The sequence below is a fragment of the Cyanistes caeruleus genome, chromosome 4 (genome assembly GCF_971803275.1).
Source record: "Cyanistes caeruleus chromosome 4, bCyaCae1.hap1.1, whole genome shotgun sequence".
Classification (NCBI taxonomy): Eukaryota; Metazoa; Chordata; class Aves; order Passeriformes; family Paridae; genus Cyanistes; species Cyanistes caeruleus.
Genome location: NC_141704.1, coordinates 17195741 through 17223391, shown reverse-complemented (window position 1 = coordinate 17223391; position 27651 = coordinate 17195741). Strand labels below are relative to the sequence as shown.

Here is a 27651-nt window from a genome sequence, read left to right as displayed (position 1 = left end):
GATATTTTTCGTTGCTATCTCTTGAACTTCCGTTGTTTGTCCCTGTTCCTTCAATACTAACAGAGTGATACAAAGGACCACCAGCTTTCTTCATGTGAGCTTGTGTACACATAGTTCTAGAAAGCAGAAACTTGAATACATATTTTTACTTGCCTGTTAAAATTGCATGGTCTTCTTCATGGCAGGCACCTGAAGGTTATCTGAATAAATAAAATCAGGAAAGCATATGTAATGTCAAACTAATATAATGATGTAAATGATTTTAATAACTTTGAAATTCAACAGAGAATAATGAAACAAGATAGATTGCTGTTCTTGTACATGGAATTTTCATGTTTTCTCTGTGTGAAACTGAACTCCATGTCCTGTTGGTGGTATTTTTTTCTCCATTTTTACACATTTTTCATGAGTTTCGTTTTTAGATACTTATGCCATATGTTTACCAATGCATCCTCCCATACTTTTTCAACAAGATACATGCATAAAAGGATAAAATAATTCACAGATTGAGCTATTAACAGTTAAGGTATTCTGTTAAAAATATTTTAAAATTATAAAAACGTATACAATTTTGTAATCTCGCTCTGAAAAACAAATCCCAAATTGACTTTAGACCTGAAGGCAGAAGTTTGTATCGCATACTCAATCTTGTCTGCAAAATCATTCTGTTTGAATTTTGAACAAAAACTTCACATATGTCCATTGCCTAGTGGCAATTCTGCACCCAGAATGCATATGATCTGGAATTTTTGCTAATGGTATGGATAATAACAAATATAATCTAGACATTATATTCATTGCATAGGTTTATCAGCTAATCTAGTCCATCCTGTCAAAAAAAAAAAAAAAAAAAAAAAAAGCAACCAATCTTGGAGTTTTAAGACTAAATTATTCTTTTTTGGAGCAGAAGAAAAATATATTTAACAGTGACATGTACAACAACATAAAGTAGGAAACAGTAATTGTCTACCAGACTCATGATTGGGAAGAGCTGTCTGGAAAGCAATTTTACAGAAAACAGTCAGGCTTCTAATGGGTCACAAGCTGAGTTGACTGGCCTGTGAAAAAAGAAAGCATCATAGTGGATTATATAAATGAGCATATAAGAGCCACGGGACAGGAGGTGCATCTTTGATAAACATACTTCAAACAAGACATGTCTGGAGTACTGTACTCAGCCTGGACCAACTTTGCATCCCAACTACATTACCAACTTTTGAGTAGAAGACTTAGACTGCAGTCTAAGTCTTTTACAGGATAGAATAGCATATGTTTGACTTGCAGGTGTTGATTCAAGGGACAGAAAAGAGGATCTTAATGTAGGGAATTTTCTGCTTGCTTTTCTCTTTCCCAAATCTATCTTTATTTCACACTGATAAATATGTACGGAAATATAATACTTCCATAACATATCTGTCATGTAAGATAATTTTCCTAGCATGCTTTGAACATACAGCTCCTATGGTAATCAGAATATGTTCTTTTTCTCTTCTTGTGCTCAGATATTGCCAGGAAAGAAATCCATAAAACCCCAGCAAATTCCTGTTCAAATCTGCTCTCACTTTTCTCTGCCTTTGGGATTTCTTTCTTAGTTCCTCTAGGTCTACAGTCTAAATCCTATTTCTCCATGGCAAAGCTTTCTACTCTGCCCAGTTAGGGATGGTTTACAGCAGAGGATGCATTGAATCATTGCAGTTCTTTCTAAAGATCAACAAATGTTCACAAGCTTGTCTCCCAGCTTGTTCTTGAAGGATTTACTTGATTATAAAATACTGTGTTATTTTGCCACTGAATCCTAAAAATAATATTAGGACATAATAAAATCTCAGGAAAGTAAGTTTGTATTTCATACATGTCAATTGGTAAAAGCCAGAAGTGTGTAGTTGAGATGAGGAATTGTGAGGATGATTGCTTGTACATGCGATGGAGTTACTAAAGGTTGTTAGAAGTTCACATTAATAGATTAAAAAAAAATAAAATAGGTGATTAGGAAGAGCAAAAAGACAGAATGGATTTCTCTCAATATAAGTACAGCATAGCCACCTCAAAAGTAATATAAATACCTGATCAACATAAACTCCTGCAGCTGTTCTTTGATATGTGTTATTTTTTCATGTTCCTTGGAACTGAAGAATGGATTGATCTGAGAATTTAAGTAAAATAAATTGTAATTTTTAATATTTTAATGAGTAGCAACCTTTGTAACTCCTTATCCTATATCAACATTCATACAAGGATCATGAAAATCAGCCCAATAGACATCTGAGTTGTAAGTGGCTGTTGCACACAGGTCTACAGTGCAAGGATAATCATGATAGATGTAAGACAGTGCCACTAAATATTGCTGTGATGCAAGTGATTGTGTTCTATTTTATTGAGGACTCAGGGAACACTAAGACACTCTGTCTGTCTCTTGAACACATATTAAAAGCAAAAAGGTAGTTGGCAACTTCATCAGTCACTTCATTTTGAAATATCATGGCCACATTGGTTCACTGTGTCCTCCTCAGCTGCACATCTCTACTCCTGAAACTCCTGGTGAGAAAACACTACAGACAGAAAGGTCTGAGAATACAAGCCTCATGGCCAGATCTATTTCTATGGATCAGGCACCTTGTGCAGGAAAATCTGTGACACTTCCCATTGGCCTCTCACAGATGTGTGTTTGACTTCTCATCTCCCCATCTTGGTCTCCTTTTCCAACTGGGGAAGAAATTAACCTCACTGCCCAGTCTGTATTCTAAACTCATTCACTCTACATATCTTTAAATTGACTGTGGCTGATGTAATATATGTTCCTTTTCCCCTTCTGCTCTGTCACTACACTTGCAGGAAAAAGATGGTAAACTGCTAAAACAGGGGTGGCAACCTCTTCTGGATGTCCCTGATGATCAGTACTGTGCACATAATCCCATGCCAACAACTTTTAGCCAATCCAATATTTTTGGAGTTCAAGTATATGTTACTGCCAGGTATTTAATAAAATGTATGTCTTTCTAGACTTGTAAACAGAATGCTGTAATGGAAGAGTTCTCTAATTGGGAGGGAAAGCTTGCTTTCGATGCATGCAATACAATTACTTTGTCTCTGTAGACACGTGCATCAGATAATATTCCCCTTGCCTCTACTATGATAGACTTCTCTTTTACTTACCACTTTGCATTGATAGAATGAATTCATATTTCATGCTAACCAATAGTTGTCTTTATACACAGCAAACACATCTAGAGCTTTCTGCCCCAAGACTTGCTTAAACAAGAAGTAATTACTTTACAATATTAAGAAGAAAATTTCTTCAATGCAAATTCTGTAAATATATTTTTCAGCTACTGGCTTCCCTCAGCAAGTAATAAAAAACATCTAACAATGTCATCTGGGAAATTAATACATCTGGAAAAACTGTAGAATGAACTGATATATGCTTCTAACATTAACATGCAGAGATGATTTCTCTCTCAGTATAGAATCTTTGTATTGTTTCACTACTTGTTCCTATCATAAAACACAGAACAAGTCTCTCTTGGTTTGAAATTGGATACATAGGGATAAAAATGATCTCTTTTTTTTTGGAAAGCTGAGTAATATCCTTTCCCTAACTTAGGGAAAACATGTGAAATAATGATGAATTTACTTTATTGTCAACTAAATCAGATTTGATTTCTTATAGCTAGCAAAATTACATATTCAAGGCCAATAGTTGATTAACCTATTTCTATAATTTTACATCCAGATACTCTTTTAAACCAAACATATTTCTAAAAGAAATTCTACCACTGTGGCCCCAATTCTCTAAATACTGAGATAAATTTTCCCATACTGCATAATGCATGCACAGACACATTTTCACTTTCAGTGTATATCACAGGAGAGAATATAGAGTGGAAAAATTAAACACCCTTAGGAAAAACTGTAAGACATATAATTGATGGGTACTTATTTTTGCAAATCCTAGACTTTGAGCATAGAAAAACAAATTGTAAAGGCATTATTTTTCTTTTTTGGGGTGGGGTTATGATTGAACGATGCTTGTAAAACTGATGGTTATGGGTAAAAATGTGTTTTCTTATGAGTTTTCAGATATTAACCTATAATTTTGCAAGTATTCTGTTGCAATTTTAAGCCCAGCTGGAAATGAAACACCACACAGCTTCTTGCTAACCATTCTTCTCTTCCACTCCCATCCCTGTGGAATGGGGAATCAAAGTAAAACTTGGATATTGAGATAAGAACATTTAAATAATTGAAAATACAGTAAAAATACAATAATAATAGTAAATAATAATAATAATAATAAATAATAATAATAATAGTAGTAGTAGTAGTAGAAAGGAAAAAAAAAATTGATGCACAGTGCAACTGCTCACCATGTACTGACAGATTCCAGATCCCTCTTCCTGAACCCAGATTGGCCCCCTCTTCTGGGTATCTCTCCCCAGTTTATATAATGGACATGATGTTCTATGTCACAATATTCTGTCTTTGGTCAGTTTGAGTCACCTGTGCCAGCTGTGCTCCCACTCACTTTCTTTTGTATACGCCCTTAATGTCAGAGCACGAGACAAGGAAAGGAACCATCCTCAACTTAAGAAAAACACAGCACAAAAAGCCCCAAAATATCACAGTGTTATCAACATCATTCTGATTCCGAATCCAAAACTGTAACAAGAACTGAGAAGAAATGAACTCTATCCTAGCTGAAACCAGGACACATTCTTAGTTTTCTATGTAAAGATGTGTTATTCATCTTAACTGGATCAATGTTGTTAAACTACTTAAAATGAGTCAAACTTAACCACTCCTTGACAGAGTGAGAGAAATTTAGCAAAGATGAAAGCTTGTGCAATTCCAATGACTTATCTTGATTTATGCCCACTTATACTTGAGATGAATTTGGTCAACTCACTTATACATGGGTTGAATAAATGACTTCATCACATCAAGCAATTGGAAATAAAAGCATTTTGCTAATGTAAGTCAGATTCTGTGGACATTTAGTTATATGTATGAATCAGTAAAGCTGGTTTTGTGGATAGACTGGCACAACATCTATAAAGCATTCAAAAGGAAACAAAATAAAAATGAAAAGCCAAGAAGCCAAAATCATACTTTGTCTCACATCTTTAAAATCTGTCTTGGAAGTATAAAGCTCTGATGCATGCTTACCATGGCATGATCCATATCAGCAATGTAACACTGATCACTCCATGAATATTTATTTTAGTGGAATTATCAGAGAATTTTCTATCAGTTTCTCAGCCTCAATAGAAATTTATGAGTTCCATCACACTATTTTGATCCTAAACAAGCAAACAGTATCATTTATAGTAACTGTAAAACCTTAACACGAGCAATGTCTTTTTCCTTTCTTTTCCTTAAGCTGCTCAATTTAATGAAAAGTAAACAAGAGCTTTAAACCAAACAAGAACAGTGCTGTTGTATTAGTTTTTAGTTTTAATTTTTCATAATACCTTGTATACTATGATTAAAACAGAAAACTGAAGTGAATGAAAACAACCCACTATCACAGGTCTCACACAGATGTGGAGAAGTTGCAGGTTCTTACTGTTTTTATGTCATAATCTGAAAACATTATATTAATAAATAGACCTGCAATATATTATCTGTAAGTCTTACAAAAAAATCATTCAGGACTCGGTCAGGCTTGATGTAAAATAGAGATCATCACAAGTGATCTCATTTTCCTCAGGGCCCTTTGAAGTCTATACTGAGTGAACAATTCCAAATACACTATTGATGGGAAAATTCCTGTTTATTTCATGTTTCCCTGTTAAGAAAAAAAATTGAGGGCTGAGTTGATCTTTCTGTTTCACCTCTCAGTGACTAGTTAAGGTTTTAGTGCCTAAGCACCATGAAAAATTGCCTATATTTCTGTCAGTAACATTACACGTTATACATTAATCCAGAAACAAAACTTATGCCTACTATTGTACACCTCCCAATAACTGCTCAATTAACCCATGACACTGATGTACAGTACAGGTCTCATTAGAACCTCTCCAGAGTCTATTCTCCAAGTCTATTCTCTTGAAATTCAGCTTCTTGGAAGGTTCTTGGAAATTGACATTGAAATCGCAATGAAATAAGGAGTATTAATTAGTTTATTTTACTAAGTTAGTTTACAGTTTCCTGGTTTGGGAATACTTTTCTTATATGTTTTGCAATTATTTGCATAGCAAATTTCAATTTGTAATTGAGATGTATCAGTGAAATATTAACTAATATTATCAACCTAGTGCATTTTCCCCTAATTCTCTGCTGGTACTCAAAGTACATCTTTTATCCTTCACTAGCCCTTACAGTAAGATCATCATCTGTCTCCAATATTTTCACTGTGTTTTATTTGATCATTTTACCTCTGACCAAATTTTCCTGCTAACTGATGATCCTGCTTCCAGTGTTTTGGAGACAAAACCAGAGATACACAAAGGACTCTGGAGAAAAAAAAATAAAAAAATACTCTCATTTGGGAGCTCTGATAGGATCAGCAAGACTAGTGTTCATGTAGTATTTGTCTCAGAAACTGCAGGATGAGAGAAGCCTGGAGACCTCAGTTATCTGGGAACTGTCCTACCGGTAGACAGGGCAGACACTGTTGAAAAAAGTAGGACTTTGCAAATTTCTTGCTTAGAGAGTATAGAGGCACATATGAAAAAAAAAAAAAAATATGTCAAAGAAACTCAAAACCCAAAGCAAGTTGTGTGAGGGGATCCCCATATATAGTTTATGCAGACCTAGGAAATTCTAGCTCATTAGGATCTTGACACACGTTTTGAGAAAGGCAGTTAAAATCTGGTAACGTTCAAAGCTTTGAGGATTGAAAGTAGATTTCCTCAGTTAGTAATTTAAGTCTTAAATGTATTTAGTTCTCCTTTATTTCAACTGGAATTGCCATGCAATAATCCCAAATACTCACACGGTCTATGCAGGCAGAAGCACTTCAGTTTGTGGCCAGTGAACCAGGCATCCTTTTCAAAATCTGCACATGCAAGAAATTTAATGAATATTTAATAAACTCATGTCAATCTTATGCTTCCCAAAAATATCAGATTTTCTATTTATGTATGGTGTATTGCATATGCACAAACTTTTTCTTGAAGCTACCTCAGGTTTATAAGCCGCTCTCCTGCAAGAATCCTGAGCATGATTTTAAAACCATACATCCAAGCAACTTCAGATGATAAAATCTTACACTCTTCACTGCTTGTTTTATGGTACTAGACTTGAATGTAATGAAAATATGAAGCCTGGAAGACTGGATACTTTGTGGTCCTTGATATACAGCTGAAAGAAATTCACATTCAGTTGACTACTGCACAGAAGAGCTTAACCTTGTGGTAGAAAAAATAAAGTATGTGAGAAAGGAGATTAGATGAGGGAAAAAAACCAGAGCAGATGGTTAATATGAGAGAGCTAGAAAGAGAATTAGACAGGAAAATAAATAATTTTACTTCACATACAAAGGTAAGCTCAAATGTTTATATAAAGCCCCAAAAATACCACTTTCCAGACAATGGATTTAAGTATTTTCTTCAGCAGTTCCAAAACAGATACTTTTTTCAAGAACTAAAAGACATAGTAAAAATTATTTCAGCTTCTGAAGCAGTCTTTAGATTATCATGAATAAAGAAAAAGTTTCTAGTAATAAAGCCTGATTAAAATCAGATATAAATCATATTAAAATGAAGTATATGTCAAAATATAACTCACTATACATGGAGCTTCTAAATACAAGAGAAGTGGTAAAAAAGCCTCTTTCAGACACTTTAACTGTATATGTCTATATAAACAAGAAGAGCTTTCCATAAAAATTTCACAAGTGCAACCTATTCCTATAAAAGATAGCATGTCAAAAGGGAAAATATTTACTATATTTTGAATATAGTAAACGTTATTTAACTTTTTGGGGTTTTTTTCAGAAAAGAATACCTGAGGGGAGAATACCAGGAAAAAAAATAATTACTGAATACTCAGAAATATAAAGAATATTTGAGTGGTCAGAGTGGAAATTGCTGCTTAATTTCTAACAAATATTCTTTTTTTCTCATTTATTTCAGAAATAGTTTCAAGGAAGGTGCAAGACATTCCATGAGCAAACCAATCTTGTCTTCACCTTTTCTAAGATTAAGAAAGCTTAAGCTTATTTGTAGATCTGCAACTGCCAGATAACCTTGAGCAACCTATTTGTCGTTCTCTGCTTCAGGTTTTTCCCTTAATAAAATGGAGGAAATCACAATGACCTTCTAGTACCTTATGTAGAATATTGACTCCTACAACAGCTGCTTCTTCCGTGTAATCAAATCCCAGGTAGATTCTCTTTTATCAAGAAGCGTTACTGGGTAACTTTAGATTGAGAAGGGTAATATGAATTTAGTGCCAGGCAGAAAATATTTGCTGCTGACTCAAGCAAACCAGGAATTATATTTTAAATGACATCTTAATAAAAGATGGGAATTTCAGATCTCTCACAGTACTGTGTGGTTATATGCTCGGACAGTGTCTGATATCATTTCAGCAACACTTTTCAAAAACCTGACCAATTAAATTAGACATCTGAGTGTTTGGAAATATTGTCCCTTTTCATGAATGGCCACTCTACTGGGAGATTTTCCATAGAGAATTGTAAAAGCAGTACTTGAATGCTCAAATATCTAGCCAAAATTTATTAAAGGACACAGTCCCAGTGCATCATCAATTGTCTTTTTATGATTTTGTTTACAATAGCTTTACAAATCTTGAAAGGGGCTGCTAAAGAGAAGTGTTTATGAAGGGAAGAGTCAGGGACCAGTAAGGCAGATAACATTTATCATGTCCATGGTGAAAATGCCAGTCTGAGACCACTCTATGACCCAAGGAGGGCAGAAGCCAAGTCAGTGACGCTGCATCACAGACGGTGGGTACAGTGCTGGGCACACAAGGACATAGAGCAAGGGCCTGAGCTTAAATAAAGCACCCAAGCAAGGGGACAGAGACCCCAAATGAACTTCCACAATGCCTTCTTGCTTATATGTTTGTCTCTGTGTTTTCACAGCAGACTGATCCCAGGTAATGTAAATATTTAAGAACACTTAAGCAAGCTGAGCATACCATACATTTATCACAGGTAAGCTGTTGAACTATGGGGTGGGTGAGCAGAAGTGAAGGGGATTAAGAGGGGACTGAACAATTGTGCCCAGAGGAATCAGATGATCATTGGCATAATTTCTAGTGCAAGACCAGTAACTAGTTCTGTATTTCATGGGTCAATATTGGCTCAGGGGTCAATACACAGCACAGAAGTTTCTGTCTGAACAGCAGAAAATACTTTTTGGTTTTTTTTTACTGTGAGAGTGACTGGCATAGGTTGCACAGTGAGGTTGTGGTGTAGATGATTTAAACAAGATTTCCAGATATTTTGGTGCAGCAAGTCTCCTTGCAAGTTGCAGACAAGAATGAACTGCAAGTGAACATGGTTCTTTCCTACTGTTAGGCCCCAAAATGTCACTTGATGAGACACTTAAAAGGACTTATGATTGTTCACATACTCTGAGTTAAACACATGACAGAAATACCAATGAGATATTCTCAAGGCATCAAAACAACAAAAAACATTACTGGAAACTTCAGAAAACCAGAGAACTGTGATAAAAAGTTTATGCATTCAATCAGAATGAAATATTTCTCAAAGCATTAATGTAACCCATTCAACTCAGCAAACTCTAAGCCTGTTTGATTTTAAGTTACTCAAAAAATCCAAAAAGAAGGACTTAGAAGAAGAGGAAAGACAGAGAGAAAATATACAGAAAAGAACAAACCACTCCTGGTTCAAGTGCTGTTCAACTGGTAGAGATTCCAAGTGAGCATGGAATAAGTACATGTGGTTGTTGCATGTTCTACTTAAAATACCCCTTGGCCTTCCCCTAGGTGGGACTTCATGTCATTTGGCCACCCAAGAGCTGGGTTAGAGGCTCCAGGGGCAGGACATCAGCTCTGCCATGCCAGGTTTGGCAGCCGCTGCCAGGCTGGGATGCTGGCTGTGAGGACTGGGGTGTACAGGACAGTGCATCTCTTCACCAGGGCAAGGTCCGACCTTGCCCTTACCCACACACATGCATCTGAAATGTTTTCAGCCAACAACCCCCCCGAGTCACACACCTACAAATATTTCCTTACATATTCCCCTACATATTCACTTTCAGTGAAGGTGAGCTGAGGCTAGTAGTGTGCACTGGTGAATTGGAATTAAGACTGTGCATGCTGTCTCACCTCAGTTCTGCAGAGGAAGAATTTAGCAAGCAAAAAATGTGATGTCTCATTTGCTGAGACATCAGTTTAAAAAAGTCCCTTTAGTAGACATTTTCTGTAAATAGGGAAGCAAGTAAATGTTCATGAACTTTACATTTATTTTGCATCAGTTTGTTGCTTGCTTGTTTTTTAAATTTCGTATGATACATATACACTTTAGTTAAGACTGAATTATGTCTTTCCCTATACTGAATGTTGATAACATTTGCTGATGGTTGGCCCAGTCTCAATCACATCATTTTGGTTTTCAGTAAAGTATTCAGAGAGTGTAATTACTATTAAGATTTACTGAGTTATTATAAGGCTGAAAAGATCTAGTATATACAAATACTTCCCCTGAAATGAATGTTAAGTATAATAGTGACATATTTCTTAACATAGATGGCAATAAGCCAGTTATTAAAGCACAACGATTTACGTCTAAGCCATGTAACTGAGCAAAAAGCTGCTAACCTTTAATATAAAAAATTAAGTTATTGTTTTACTTCATGAAACAGGTTGTTCACTTGATATGGTATAACTTTCTGCTTCTTTCTGCTTACCTTCTAACTACTTTTACACTTGTTCCCTTTAAAAATAATGTTCCCTTTAAAAATAAGACTTACTGACTGAAGATTAATGACATGATAGGTGCTGATAAAGCAAAGAACTTGACACATATTCCTCCTAAGTTCTTACCTATGGGATGATATAATTCTTACCCTCTACTTTCCAAGGAGAATAGTCATATGACTATTTAATTTATACAGCCAAATAGATTCATTGTAAGTGATTTTTTTCAGTTATATAGATTAGTTTAAGGCTAGAGGATGTAATATATCTAAACATTATAGAGTTCAAGAATAGTAATGAAAATTAATAAAATCTCCTGAATCTTGTGTCAAGTGTCAACAACCTCAACATCTGGATGTATTTTGTCATTTTTTACAAAAGATTCAGTGCAAAAACATCTCAGCTGAATACAGTCAGCTGATGGAACATACTTAAATGGCAACACAGGACATCTTGTAATAACTCATATTACTTACCTTCAGCTTTTTCTTTTCATATGAGCAGCTTGAATTTGGACTTCCTTGTGAGTTGGATCCTTACAATGTCCAGACAAATTTCATCAGGTAAACTGGAAAAAATGTATTTGCTTGCATGTCACCTTCTGTCAAGAAATGGCAAGGAATTTAATTTCACCATGATGTCAACTTTTCTTAGCTCTTTCTGATCAATGTCCAAGGCTATGACAAGTGCCTTCTCCAAGTTCAGAAATAAATACAGAAATAAAATGGAACCTTTTATCTGAAACTTTCAGAGCTTAAAAGAATTATTAGAAAGAGAAATAGTAATTTTGAGTTATTTTTCAAATCCTCCAAAAAGATATAGAAGGTTTTGTACTAAAGAGATCATCACAATGACAAAATTATAATTCTGTCATGGGTATGAGTTTACATATTTGGTTAAATTTACAAACAAACTGGAAAACGAGCACATGGAGACATCAAGAAGAACCTCAATTTTTCTTTATCCATAGTTACTTGACTCAGTCATATTTTTAATTCCAAAACTGAGGATAATGTATATTTTTCACTGTCTAAGAAACTTTGGCATGCCAGGATGTGTGGTCATGATCATGTGGAGCTGTGGTTGACATTAGAACTACAATAGTAATAAGATTACAGTATTCTAACATTGGCATGTTTGCCTTTCACTAACAAAAAATCTTGGATCTGGAAGACATTTGTATTTGACTGTTTTTTATACATTTCTTGTACTAATTACATTATTAATATGATGACTGTGCAAGAGATTAGCATACCTAGGATGTGTCAGATGAGCTGCAAAACAGCAGAGGTCTGTGCAGGGATGCTGAGCACAGCTCATACATTGTACAGGTGATCATAGAAGATGCAGCAAATGTGATATCTTCACAGCATGCTGAAGTCTCTGTATATTCTCCATAGAGTGCACTCTATATTCTCTGTAGAGTTCTTTGTGTCTGTGAAATCCCTGTCTTAACATTAAAGTTCATGTATGTGTAAATGAGCACATACAGCTCCGAGTTCATTCTATGATAGAAATGAGGAGTTTCAATGTGAAACACTAAAACAGGACAAGAATCATATGTATTTTTCTCCATGGGCTATGGATAAAGGAATAGGTTTTTTTCCTAGCAGTAGAAAGTACTGCAGTCATTCAAACTGGCATGAGTTCAATCCCTCTTTCCCACCTTTCACTACAAATCTGTGTTATCTCAGCAGACAAGAGAAAATTCTAAGAAAGGCATTCTACTCTGTCCTACTGGGTCTTTCAACAGTCTCTGAGAAGTCTTTGTTCTAGAAGGACCTGATCTGCTGCTGAATCTGAGAAGCACCAGGCAGCCACAATTCATTTAGGTGGTAAAATATAAGGTATAAAGTGGTTTTTAATTTTAATATTTTCTGTCAGAGTTGGAAATGCCTCACTAGTCCCACATATGTGCAAATTAGAAAATGAATAAGACACTTAGACTTCTATTTAAATGATGTGGAGTCCCAGTCTCCATTGAGTAAACATTTCAAGGTGTTGAAATAAGCATTCCTGCACTCTTATGGCAGGCAACACAAAGCAAAGTTACTCTTCTTCAGTTGTTGTTTATTCATTTCACCAAAGTTTTATCAAAGTCAAAAAATAAAAAGGAAAGAGTTATAAGGCCAAACTGATAAATCAAAAAAACTTGGAAACTTTGCTTACATTAACATCAATTTTGGAATGATTTGTGGTCAATCTAACCAGTCTGGGAAAAAAAAATATAAATAAATAAAAACATTATATTATCACAACACAAGAGAGGAAAAATATGTTCTCTCTGTCTCTTCTGCTAGATTTTCCTTTTATATGCCAGAATTTATGCTTGTTTGTTTTGCTACTTGCTTTTTTGATAATTCGGAAACACTTTTGTTTCATTTTTGGGAAAAGAATAAGGATACCAGGGTGACAGGATTCCTTATTGAACCCAAGAGAGGCAGATAGGAACAAAAGGGAAAAATTGTTTAGACTACAATAGTAGCCTAAGAGATCTGAGTAGTTCTGCTCAAAATTTTATTAACCCCTTGACAAATGTGGTTTAGACATGATTATAATTAGTTACTTAGCCACTATAATAAGTCTTCTATACTTATCTTGTACTTGGGATCTGGACAAAACACAGCAGAGACCTTTGAACTATCCTGCTATCCTATGCCCTTCAGTAAAACTAATCCTCTAATTGTGCTAATTTAAAAGTCATCAATCTAGATGGGCAAAAGAGCTCCCTCCATTTGGCATTCCATTATATAAGCATGAAATAAAAATAAAAATTTTAAAAAATCCCCAAAGGTGCAGTTTTGTTTGCCCAGACCCCAAATCTGCACTGACTGCACCAAAGAGGACTCATCAGGACCCTATGTCCTTTATTATCTTCATGTCACAGCCATGAATATAGAGTTGCTTTCTGTAAATACCTATTTTATGCTTTTTATTGATGTAAGTTTGCATGCAAATTCAACATCATGTCATTTAATTATAAGAACTAAGGTAATAAGTGTGAAGACAAATATTTCACAGGCCTAATCAGGAATTATCATTTTAAATCACTATTATCTGTTGAGAAATATGCACAGCAATCAATACCAGGCAAAGCCATCTAAAAGGTAATTAGAACTGTGCAGATTATAGCACGCCCATTTTGGATGCTGACATTATGTCAAAGATGTCCAGTTAGGATATTATATTGGGTTTTCTGCAGGGATTATTGGATTTCTTTTTATGCTGGGCAAAACATAACTTTCTTTATGATACTTCATAATTTTTATAAAAACTTTTGAACATTTCCTCATACAGAAATTGTGATGTGGATTTTTTTTTCCATTACTAGTAAAGTTACACAGTTAATAATAAAGAGAAATATCATGCTACAAACAGAAAGAAATAATAAACATATAAAGCTGATTGACTACAATACTGTGATTTTTTTCGGTGCTGCACAATAAGCACAATTACATTTTTAAAAGATTTTTTCTCCATAAGTCAAATATCTTTTATAAGAATTATATAATGAATCAATTAATATAAAATAATTAATAAAATTTTAATATAACATGGAGCAGTAAAGAAGAGAATTTTCTGACTTAAAGAAGTATCAGGAGGCAGAAATCATATGGAAGTTTAGAAATACCATATATTTCCAAATACTTTATGTATAGGCATCTTTTTATATAATATAATTTGATGTGTGGGTTTGTTTACTTCCAGGACATTCTATTAATCACTTTCTCTGACACACACAATTTTTCCTGCCCCTTCTGATCCAGCTGGGAAGGAATGGCTGAAGTTCTCTGGGGGACCTTCAATTTCACCCTTTCATCAGTCAAGAGAGAATTGAAGAATTCACATTATCTCTTTAGGACCAAGCATTCTTTTTGCATTCAGCACTCTTCTTCCCACTTGGCCTGGTGTGAATTGAGCAGTGAATTGCACTTTTTTCAATTGAGATTTAGGGGTTTTAATGGGGTTTGTTTTTGAGGTTTGGCTTGTCTTTGTTTTATTTTGTTTTTCCCCAAAAATAAGGGTCAAAGACATCTAGAAATATTATCAAACTGCTTGGTAGGATTTACTGTATGCTGCACATTCTCAGCCATTCTTAAATGTGGTTTATAACTACCATGAGTTTGCAAGAATGTGTTTCCATAATATTTAAAAGCAAATAAAAGGAAGAAAATAAATGTTTGCAAATAAACTTATCCTGTAGGATAGGAAATATTGAAAATTAAACCAGAAATATTTCAGAAAACAAATAGTACACCAATAAAGAATTACTGAGACAAAAAATTAGTGTACCAGTTAATTGCTTCTCTAATAAATATATAAATAAATGAGCCTTTCAGCCAAATGAACTTGAATTCTAGTTAACATACTTAATTATAAAATATGTTCTCATATATATCGATCCCAGCTTAAGAAACTTGAAGGCAAATACACTGATTTGACTATACAAAAATATTTTGTTGAAAGTCTTCCCAGATCTTGGGCTGCAAGACTGTTCATAAAATTCTGTGTTTCAATTTAGAAGAAAATGTTAGTTTCATTGAGAGTTATGCTCCAAAAAAAAATTTTGTAGAAATATTTTGGTACCAGGCAAATTAAGCAGAGATTTTTAAAGGAAACTAGAAATATCAAGAAATTTTTTCTTTCAGTAGGTCAGATTGCAAACATCTTAGATATTATAGTGTTCACTAACACAGTGTTTACACAATGGTACAATGCATGCCTTGACAGTAACTACATGATTAGCAGGGAAATTATTTTGTAAAAAAAAATCAAAATCAAGAAATTAGAGAACAGGCAAAGAACATGTTAAAACTTGCTCTGATAATTGCTGATGTTCTGATTTAACAGGGTATTTTATGCATTAAAAATGTAACATTTTATAGAGATAAAAGGAAGAATGTATAAAAATATTAACATATCAAAGGGGCTCCAATTCTTAAATATTTACTTTCCTGATAGTATAGGCTGATCTATTTTTAAAATGTTTTTGTTTCATGTAAATGTACAGGAGACAGAAGTTCAAAATATGAAATTTGAGCTAGGTGTATTCAAAAGAAAAAAAATTCACAGAAAATGCCATAAGACATTATTTCATAAAATGCAGCCCTTCATCTGAAGAAAACAGATTTTCTTTCTCCCCAAAAAAACCAAAAGAAAGCTTTGAGATAATTACCATTTATTTATTCCTTTCTAAATAAAAATATTAGTATACGTTGCAGAAGATTTGTGCAGCCTTGGGGGCTGACAACATATATTGGTGAAGCTACTTTGGTTTTGGTTCAGAAGGTATATTTTTCAAGAAAATTCTACAAAGAGATGCTTATTTTGCATGAGAAAACATGTTGGGTAAGACAAAAGTAAATAGTAAGAGAAGACAAGTGGAATCTTTGAAAGTAGAGAAGGTAGAAGAGAAAGGCACCTAAAACACTGAAAAACCAAGACACTTGTAAAAATGAATCCTGTAGTCTGAAATGTTCCCAATAAATTCCGCTGGACTACTTAGAGGCTGAGAATTAGTTTGTAGCTTCACTGGATCAAAATAAAACCTTCACCACTGAGCCACAGGTAATCAAGTTGCTTCCTGCAAGTATTATCAGTTCTCCTGAGTCTAGATATACCCATTTATTCACATCCACAGGCACAGGGAAAAACCCTGGTTCTATTTCTCTTACAAAGATCTTATTTGCTGCAAAGTAGGAAAGAGAACAAGGATGAAAATGGATAAAAACAACAATGAAATTCTATCAAATCATTTCTGGACTCTCAGCAGGAAGATATCAAACACTAATCCTACAAGATGGGTTTCTATATCAGATTAAACCACCTTGAATTTAGATGTTTTATTCTCAGATTATATCTAAGTTAAACAGATTTCGAAAAGGTAATGTGCATTTCATAAAATCATGGTTTAAGCAACAGAATTCTTAAAAAGTAGACAAAACCACAGAGGTAAATTATTCCATACATAGTTCAAAAAATGTTCTATAGCTTTTTATTTGCAAGTTAGTATCTACTCTGTAATATATATATAAATGTTTCAAAAATACCTGTCTTTCAATGGTTAGTATAGTAAGATGAAAACATAGATCAGGCAGACAGTGCCCAACTAGAAATCCAGTTTTGGTTTATATTCTGACATTACCCACAATTTGTTGCTGAGGGAAAAATATTGAGGTATTCTGGAATCTTTAGTGTATTTCCCATGATATATATACTCAAGTGCCATACATATGAGTTTTAGGGATGTCTACATCCTTAGGTTAGTGATTTTTATTTCTGTTCCTTAGCTCTTAGGAGCTGTGACCTAATCAAGGAGTAACACAGTTGAGATGTGTACCAGGAAATAGAAATATATAAGGAGATAAATAAATAAATAAATATGAATTTCTTCTTAATCTTTTACACCAGCTGTCTGATAATTTCATGAGAAAGTCCCTCATTTTCAATCTGTGAGAAATAGGAAATTGTCATTATGTTTTCACATTCCACAAACAATTCGTGACTTTATAGTCCTCTATTATATTTTTGTTTTGGTGAGAGACAGTCTCAGTACTTTTAGAAAGTAAAAGTACTTGCAAAAACACTTGGAAAATACAACAATATCAAAAAAAACAAGCAATGAGTGATATATTGTCTTTTGCCATGTTGAATTCTCTCAGTACACTTATTCAATTTTCCATTACGATCGTTTTCCTTGTCACAGTTTTAATTCCCTTTTTCTAAGTAAAATAGAACTGAGTCTGTAGTTTTAGAGATCACTTCCTAAGTCCTTGTTGAATAAAATATTCCAATCCTGAAAAATTTTGTGATTAACTATGAGAAATATATATGACCTGTCCCCTTTTTCAAATCAGGTAAATCTGAGGGAAATATGACCTGTGAGCCTCATGTTACACTGTTGTTACATGCACAGTTTGTTTTAACCATTGCCATTTAACTTTGCTTTGAACTGATCTCTGATCTTGAGGCATTGCTGTGCCAAGCACCAACGATGTCATGTGATATATGTTTCATTTTCCAGATTCTGGAAACAACCTGGATACAAGTTATTTAAATGGTCCTGCTTTCAAAGATATTCTGGTATTTAGCTTCTTGGCTTTAATGTGAGTATGTAACCTTTGAAGTATCTTTAAAAACATTGACAGTGTAGTTTTCAGAAAAGCAAAGTATGAAATCATTCCTTTAAAAATTACTGCACATGTAGAAGTCAGGAAAAATATAGAAACAGAGCAGGAAAATCAGATGCACCCTGGGATAATGGAATTAAGATATTACGCTGCAGGGAAGTTTTGTAACCCAAAATGTCATCAAATTCTCTTGACTGAGAGCACAAGAGAAAGAAGGGACCTGTTTATAAAAGGCATAATACAAAGGAGTGGGATTTGCTAAAAAATATTTCTATTGCAACTTTTCATACAATAATTTTGTGCTTCTTTTAAGTTTCAATAATTTTTTGTTAAGAAACATGGCATTTTGAGATTAGTTTCTGTTGCTTTTCAACAGGTCACTTTAGAGAAAGGATGAATCAATTCTACTTCAGGACAAATAGGATCTGTAACATTCATCAGACCCTTTAAGAAATTTACCTATAGGGTATTTTTGACAGAACAACTAATAGCTGACATTATGGTATTGAATCAGGTGTTGCATGACAGGTTTGCTAAGTGTCATATCACACACCAGACACAGTCATTCCATTCAGTAACAGATGGAAAAGTAAGTAAAATACCATATGATATCGGGTGAGTTCAGAAAAAAAATAACAGCTATTGTAAACAACTGTTTCTGAAATTCTGCTTGTGGCACGTATTGTTTTAATGTTTCAAAGTTGCTCTGATCTTTGCTTATATGGAGTGTGTAGCAGTGTTTACTTCTGAAGAAAAAAGAAAACACTATTTTTGAAGCTAACACTTTCTTTGATTTAAGGATACTTTATTTTTGTAAAGAACAGATTGAATATTGTCAGGAGTGTACTGTTGTTCACAGCTTTGCTATTATTCATTCTCTGAACCTATTTTGACACGCTTTGGTATTTGATTGTCTTGGTGGAAAAGTGCATGTTTTGAAATTTGAGCTCATTTTGGTATTGTTTTTTGCAAGACATTAAATAAAGTAAACTCAAAAGTGACAGTAAATTGCAAAAAATCAATATAAAACAGATCTTTCAGCCATGTTTCCAAATGTTCAGTTGTGGTAACATCCAACAGAATGGTAGAGTGAAAGAAAAATCAAGACCTTAAACCTGAGGAAAAATCTTTAAATTCAGACAAATCAGATTTGATTCTAAGAAAATAATTTAGAAATACTTATTGCTCACAGTAACCTTCTACTCTTTCAGTATAAATCCAGTAATATAGGAACTACATCTCTACTAGAGCTAAAGTGAAACAAGCCAGATTAGCATATGTGGAGCTCTGTGCTTGCAGTTAAAATGCAGCTAATAAGCTTGCTACACCACACAAAAACAATTTCTCTAGATATGCGCTCATAAGATTATCTTTAAGTGAAGAAATATCTACTGTTGCTGAGGCACAAAATCCTCTGTGACACATAATGGTACAAATTTGGAGCCATTCCATTTTATTCTGTGCTATTCCAGTTCTCTATAGATGCAGAAATTGTCCTTGCTGTATGGAATGCTTTGGCAACAAATAAGAAAAATCCATTTTGTATAGCTGGTGTCAGTCAGGAAGGATGGAGAAAATTCAGCATATGGCAAGTGGGATGATAAATGGAAAGAACAATTGACATGGACTACGAAATCTAGAATTGTATAGTTCAGAGAAAAGGCGCTGAAAGATAACAGAAATGTTTATTTTTTAAGGTGTGTCTAGACAGAATAAAGTGAGTTTTATTCTGAAACACCAGTGCTTCTCAGGTGATAATACTGATATTTAAACTTTCACACTTTTCCTACCACTAATTGCAGACAGGACAATATCTCGGCTCACTTCATGCCCAGTCATGGTTTGTAGAGAACATAACCCAAAAGCAGAGAGATAAGCATTAGGATCTATAGGTGTGAAGATACTTTGCATGAAAACAAAGTGAGAAGCTTGGGGAAAGGTTTTAGAGGGATGTGAGAGGAGTAATGAAAGGCAAATGGCAGGTCCCAGTAGTCAAAACTTTTCTTATGACTGTAATGTATTCTGACTCTCTAGACAGGAGAAGTGAGTTGAAGGTAACAAATTCCAACACTGTGAAAATTACACATAATTTATAAACTGCATATTATGGAGATTAATGACAGCTAAAAGAATACTGAAGATCTCTATTTTTCACTTTCAAATTTAATGAAAATAGTAACTAAGAATAGCAGATATACAAATATACAGATGAAAAAAGGGGAAGAACAATTAAGCAAAGAAGTGATGAAGGTGAGAAAGATTATATTTTCATTTTTGTTCTTAATAAGTTTAGTTTTCTATGGGAAATAAATGTTTATGTGAGAAGGAAAGTATGCTAGAAGGGAATAAAAGAGAGGAAAAAGCTGTATTAATGGGCTATGTTGAACAATGAACCCCACAAGGGTTTTAAGCAGGTCAGAAGAGGGAAAAGTAAAGCATATTCAATAGTTAAAGCTGCTTGAAGTTTCCTGTCTCAATAACTGAACGAAGTTCTGGACAGTAACATCTGGACAAAGAAGACAACACTTGTGTCAGTAAACAGAGCAAGAGGATACAAGAACTGTGGAAGCCTAGCAGAATTTTATGTTGGGTGACAGCCAGTATTTTCTGTGCCCACGGAAAATGACAACTACGGCCTATGACTCAGTGAGTTATCTAGCTAGGAATTCAATGCATGAATCAAATCCTGACACACCTGACATAATACAGCAATAACACATAATAAATGAAGACATCATAAGGACTTCTGACAATTAGGAAAGGGGGTATGATGATAGCTACATTAAATCCAGTTTAACAAGTTAATATAGCAATGTAATGAAATTACACATAAAGTAAAAAGGAGCAACAAAGACTGAGATAAGGCAAGAGATTTTTTTTTTTTAATTCCTAAATTTAGGTTTGGAACTACATTTGAATATTAATACACAAGGAATGCAACTCTTCTTAGAGCTCAGGCTATGTTTAGGTTTTTTGCCTGCTATCGCATTCAACAATAAAGGCATTCAAATACACAATTAAAATCAATTTTGGGGTGAAAATTATAGAGATTCACAGCTGGGATGAAAATCATAAGAAACCAGCAAGATTTACTTCCCCAGGCACAGTATTAGCACAGAATTTAAGAAAAGCTTAATCAGAAATCAAGGAGGTCTTAGCTGACACCAAAGCGTCACCCTCCTCTTCACAAGAGACACAAGGAATCTACTTTTGTAACCAGTCATCATTCTCAGACTACTTACTAATGATAGAGATTATTTCATTTTTCTCACAATGACTGTATGAAATAGTGATGATGACAAGAAAGATAAAAAAAACCCAAACTAGAAAGAGGATTGAGAGATGTTGTCATCTGGAGTTATAACAACTGTAGGTTGCGAGGTTTTTTTCATCTGAGGCAGGCTTTGAGGTATAAATTAAATTATCAGCAGTGAAAAAAACTCTAGTAAACAAAAAATGTTTTATAGTTTTTGACTTGAATTAGGATTTATTGACTCAGTAAGTGACAGGAGTTTTAAGCATCTATCTTATCTCCCTTTCTCTGTAATGCCATAATATAGAAATTTCATCTTCCTGTTATAGCTTAAAAATCCAAACTTTGATCAAAAGTCATGATTGATTTTTGCATTATATACCTTTCCAGATTTTTTTTATTATTATTATTTTGTTTGTTTGTTTTCTTTGTTTGGTTTTTTTGGGTTTTGTTTTTCAGAAATAAAGCTATGTATTAAAATTATTGCCTTAATCAGGATAAGTGCAGACTAAGTAGCTGGTTTTGTGTTTTGCTTAGCCAAATGTACCATCAATTATTAAGTTAAATTCCGGATTCTCAAAAATAGGTAACTTCTTCATCAAGCAACATTGCTTGAGTTCAAATATGCTTCTGCTTAAAGCAGCAATAATATTGTAATTATATTTTCACCAAACTCGGGAAATGAAGTATTACTATATCTCACCTACTAACACTGAATTTGAACTAACCAAGAAATAATAAATAAGGGAAAAAATTCTTTGTTGGATGTGGGAAGCTCATTCTTTCTTTTCCTTCTACAGACACAAAGCTAGACATAACAAGAAAACTTTTGGATCTTTGAAAGTGAAAGCATGTTGCAGGTGCTCACTCAAAAATAGAATATATATTCAAGACAGTTTAATTAGAATCTTGACACATCTAGAGAAGAAGAAGCTAGATTAATTTAGATTATTCACATACACAGAGACAGACAATTTAAAAAGATATAATTGCAGTGTGTCTCTCTTTTCAAAAGGCCCACCTACCTGATCAGGTACAATTTTTTATCTATCATCATAGGATGCCAGGCACATAGGAGCTAGGACTTGTGGTAGCTTTCAAAGTGTCAGCACTAAAGAGAGTGACTGGCAGGGAGTGCATAAGCAGCATCCATTTCCAATTCATAGATCTATCACCACCTGCACCACTCCCACTTTTTTTTTTGGATGGGGGTGCTCTTTTTTTTTTTCAGACAAAACATGGAAAGCATAGTACATGCTGGAATGTTTGAGAGATGTTAAGTGTTATGGTATTTTTCTTCTTTCCTCCTCTTTCCATTAAAATAGCAACTGTTAATACCTAAAATGAATTTAGAAATCCATCTGCTTAACAAACAGAGCATTTATATCCCTGCAACTGCCTTTCAGGCAGGGGAATAGTTTGTGGATAATAAAGTCAATTGGTTTCTGCATGTTTCCTGTCAACACCAAGGGAAACCAGCAGAGAGTAGGAAGAACTGAAAACAACTCAGAAATTAAGCAAAAACTTATTGCCTGTATTGGACAGTCTCTCATTTGGCCCCCACAATCAAAAATCAGCTTTCTTCGAGTATTGCTGAACTCTGTCAGAAAGATTTTGTTATCTACTGGCCTCAGCAAAGTTTACAAGTCCCTGAGTTTCTACATTATATAACTTCTATTGCCTTTAGCTTCATGGATTAAAAACCCAAGAGATCTTCCTGTCCACATAATCTGTAAACTAGATGGTACTTCCCATGGATGTTGATGTTCAGATGATTTTACTGTTGTTGGTGACAGAGGATAAACTTGGTCTTTCATGATTTATAGGTATTAAGGCCCTTCATCAAGTCAAAAATGAATCTGTGGAAAATGCACTTAGCTGTATTAGCAACACTCCTGTGTCATAGTCTTAGCCATGGAAATTCAGCTGTGCTCCCTTGGCATCCTGAACTTGCTGCAAGCCGACCAACAGAGAATTTTTGGCACATAGTTCCAGATGTTAAGGCTTGTTCTTGACTACAAACACATTGCAGAGTAAACAAGTAGGACATGCACCTTAAAACAAAGATTACTATGTCATCAGCTAACAAAAAGTTCAGTTTAAGAAAGTGAACTAAAACATACACCCCAAAATTGCCTCACAGCCTACACCTTACAGACACACAGAGTGTATGATGCCTGACTGGCTCTAAACAGTGGATTCATTCCATCTATAGCTTTGGACCAATAAAACATAGGAAAATTATTGTTTAATTTAATTACACTTGATTTACAGAATAATTAATAAGTATGGGAATGATAAAAATTATCTACCACTTCCCCAAAGATTTATTAATAAATTTAGGTATTATCCTTCTTCTGATGATTAACTACAAACTCTTGGAATACCCATTAAAAACATTTGTGGAAAGGAAAGAAGGAGAGAAAGGACTTCAAATTTTGTATTGAAAAAAAAACTATCTTTTAAAATATAAATGAGTTTACAATCTCAGTAGTTACCATCACTGACTATTTCCACAAGCTTCCCAAGTTTTCATCAGAAAAATATGTTCCCAAGCAAACTTAACAATTTTTGCATCATTCTTTCTCCAGCTGGGTTAAACATTTTAAGAAAAGTCCAAATCAAGCAAAGTCAAGTTCAGTCGATATTGCTAATGAAGAGCATAGAGTCACCTAAAAACACAATTCTAATGTGATTACCACTTAGGTGCTACATCTCTGTTCACACAGGAATGCAGTAAATGTTAAGGGTTTGCCCTGCACTGAGAACCATGCAAGGAGTGTATTGATTCCTGGAAGAAACCAATAGAAAGTTAAAGAAAATATAGGACTGCTAAGATTTGTGCCATAGAAGCCAAACTGATTTACCTAAATCTATGCAGATCAAAAACCTCATTAGTTTCAATAATCAAATTACTAACAGAGCAACCTCTTCCAAAACTGTAATTTAGAAATGTAGTAGCACAGATATTAAACACATAGTTGTATAACATATGTAAAACATCTTTTTCTCTAAATATGTGAAAAATGCTCATGTCATGTCAGCTGTTTATCACTGCTTTCTCTCATCTGACTAGCTACAGGCAAGCAGCAGCACCATGTTTCATTCCCCAGACAGAGGATCAAGAAAGGGGATATCACTGTCATTTTTATTCCAGCTATGAGAAGACAGAATGTTGTGGTGTTTCTCCTGACTGACAGATGAGTGAAGAAGTCAACCAACTGTGTCCTATGGTTGAGGTTATTTCCTTCAGAGAATATCAGAATAAAATTGAAAAATAAGTTCTTGCTATAGAGCTGTCATAAAATAATTCAAAAATCCTATATAGCAGCTATCATTCTTTCTTAAAATTGGAAAGCCAAGCATCCTTCTTTGACACAGGCTGGTTCTCAGACTATCTGAAATTCCTATTTCTTCCTGTCGCAACTTTCCTACTTAATTCAAACGTGTTTGTACTTGTTCTTCCTCTCAAAAGTTTCCTTCATCTTGAAAAAACATCCTTCTGCTATGTTACTTTCATTTCCTATTTGACTTGGTTCTATATTAAGCTGAAAGGTAATAACAACAAACTGAAAGATAAAAAATATCAGTAATATTGATTTATGATGTAAAAGCAAGTACCAGTGTTAGCTCTTGAAAAGACAATATTTTTGTAAAATTAATTGCTTGTTGCTTACCCATCTCCACCCCTGAGGATTAAACTAGCTGAAAGCTGAGATTTTTTAAGGTTTAAAAAATGGTTTTCTTTCAGAAGGAAGGAAAGAGGAATCAGAACTCCACAGCTAAAGAAAGAAAATAAGCAAAGGGGAAGTGATTACCTGCATCTGAGAAAGAAAAGGGATATTCAACCTGAGTGTGCCCCATCAGTTTCTGAATGAAACCTGATCTTGGGATGCAGTGGTGGAAGAAGAGTAGAAGTGGAGAAAGAAAAGAGTTCAGTTAATTGTGAACACATAAATCCTGCTGAAGATTTTTGCAGCTATTGATATTCATTAATGTAACCTGCCTTTGCACAACATAAGAAGAATAAAAATAGATATGTGACGGCCAGTCTGCCATACTGCAGCTACAAAGGTGAGGTATATGCAAGATGTTGAAGAAATCCATTCATATCCTGGAATAGTTGTGATTAATGTTTCTTTTTTTATTAATATTGGGGGGTATCAAAAAGAAAAATATCCACACCACAAAATGTAATATTTCAAATTCAAGGCATAATCTAGTATCTATTTCAATCATTTGTTTACTCCAAATCAAGGAAAATATGAAAAACCTGTTGGAGTTAGTATTTTGTCAAAAGGATCTAGGTGAACAGCAGTGATGGGGCTGTCTGCTTCTTCTGTCCTGGCTGTTGTGCTCAGGGTCAGGTGCAATCACTTGAGCTGAGGTGGGGATGATACTTTCCTAAAAACAATCAAAATATTCACACTGGGAGAAAAATCTGGTGTGCCATGTAAGGATGATAAAGAAGATATTTCACTTTGAAATCCAGCTTCAGGTTGCTGCTGAAAAGATTAGCCTCTTTGTGCCCAGGTGCATGTTCCCACCTCTTCTACATCTGCTCTAGGAGTCATGAACTAAACCATAAAGAGTGCCAGACAAGCCCTAAAGTCAGTGCAAAGGGGAAAAGAGGATGGTGTATCAGAATAGGAAGAGAGTAGAAAAGCAGAAGAGAATTCTCCCTAGAGAGAACTGATAGTTAAATTAGATTAGGTATATTGAGAAAAAGCAGTCTGAGATTCACAGGCAGGAGATAGCCTTTGGAGAAAAATGTTGATTGAAGCATTTCTGTGTTAAGTAGAAGAAAGAAAAAAGCATCATATCAAAGTTAACAGAAACTGAGACCTATTTTTATCAGCAACTGGACGACAGAATAGTGTTCTTGCAATCTGGGAACAGATTCAGAGCAGTAAGAGCAAAAACCAGTGTAGTAGGGAAAGATTCCTACAGTAAAGTGACACATATGGAGGTGTATTTTCCACCCATTGATTTTACTATCATGTACTCATTCTAATAAAAACTTGTATTGAGAATTGACTGCCCTTTTACTGTTTTCATAGTACTGATTAGAAGTGAAAACAGCCCTATTCCTCAGATATGATATATATTTGATCCTGATACAGTGCCTTAACATGAATGCATAAATATGCATGATCTAAGTTTAACAGTTCCTCAGAAGTTGGGCAGAAAATTTTACCATATGAAGGTCTCGAACCAAAAGTTTTAAAAATAGCTATTGGGTTTGAATGCTCAGTGTAGCCATACTGAACCTAACCTTCAGAGGAAAAAAAAAATATCTACCTTTTCTAAAGATGTGTCCTTTGCAACTGGACAAATCTGAAATCAAAATTGGTCACATAAGGACTCAGATGACAACTCTTAGAAACCTACTTTGTTTTTCTGTAAACAGCAAATTGTGGCTGATAATAACTCAAGATGTAACACAGTGAGAAGGAAAATATTTTGCCCTCGTAATTTATATTAAGTTCCTCCTATGATTGCTCCTAAGTGCACTTAATAATCAACTAATGTATTTATTAGAAATAAAAATATACAACTTGCATATCTGTATGATTGGAAATCTAGATTCAAGTCTAACAAATGTGCATGACATATTTTTATTAGTTGACCTTCATATACTTAATTGCCACATTCATGATGCATCTTAATCACATTTTTTTCCGTTTTCTTCAGGTTCTAACAGTAAATATTTAATCATAAATACATTTGAAATTTATATTTCAATCACGAATTTATTCTTAATATTGCATATGAGAATCAATTGTTTATTTCTGTGTTACTTTCAAATGACCACATAAGGAACACTTAGGAAGATAATCAGGATGTCAGACTCCAGCCCACAAAATTGCCTGTAGCTACCCCATAACAAAAGATAACCTTCTTTTCCTTGGGAAATATCACAGCAGATGTATTTATTTTGCCTTTCAGAAAGCTCTAGAAGAGCAGGAATTCCTGTTGCTTACTCCAAAATGGGAAAATTCTGTACTGTCTCAATATAGTTGCTCCAATTATAGATACTCCTTTGTCCTCTCCAATCTCTAGAAAGTCACTTGATTTTCCACGCAAAATAATGAAGGTGCGTGAATATTTTTTCCATGCTATGTATATCAGTACATCTGAAAATAAAAATTATCTTTTAAAATAGAAGTCTGACTTCTAACACTAATTTGCCAGAGTTTTTTGCTGCTTTAAGTAGTTCACAGACAAATTACAAAATTAGAATCTGTACCAAGCTAAATAAATAATTTGAACATCTGGTGGATGATGAAAGTTTTGGCTACCTAAAGGAAAAAGAAAAATATTAAGTTATAGATCTTGTATAGTACATTATTTCAGCCTGGAGAAAATATATTAGAAAAGAGTCACAGAAGGCCTCCAAAGCTTTGAAGTTAA

The 27651-nt window shown here is 34.3% G+C and overlaps 1 long non-coding RNA gene across 1 annotated transcript in view; it reads right to left on the bottom strand.

Moving 5' to 3' along the window:
• Positions 1 to 874: 874 nt before the first annotated feature.
• Positions 875 to 27651, bottom strand: part of LOC111923074 (uncharacterized) — a 46665-nt gene continuing 19888 nt past the window's right edge. Inside the window, exons 4-7 of the long non-coding RNA XR_002860904.2 lie at positions 11331 to 11455; positions 6935 to 6997; positions 2064 to 2143; positions 875 to 1058 (exon numbers count right to left, since the gene is read on the bottom strand). This is a non-coding gene — a long non-coding RNA (uncharacterized LOC111923074). The remainder of the gene's footprint in view (positions 1059 to 2063; positions 2144 to 6934; positions 6998 to 11330; positions 11456 to 27651) is intronic.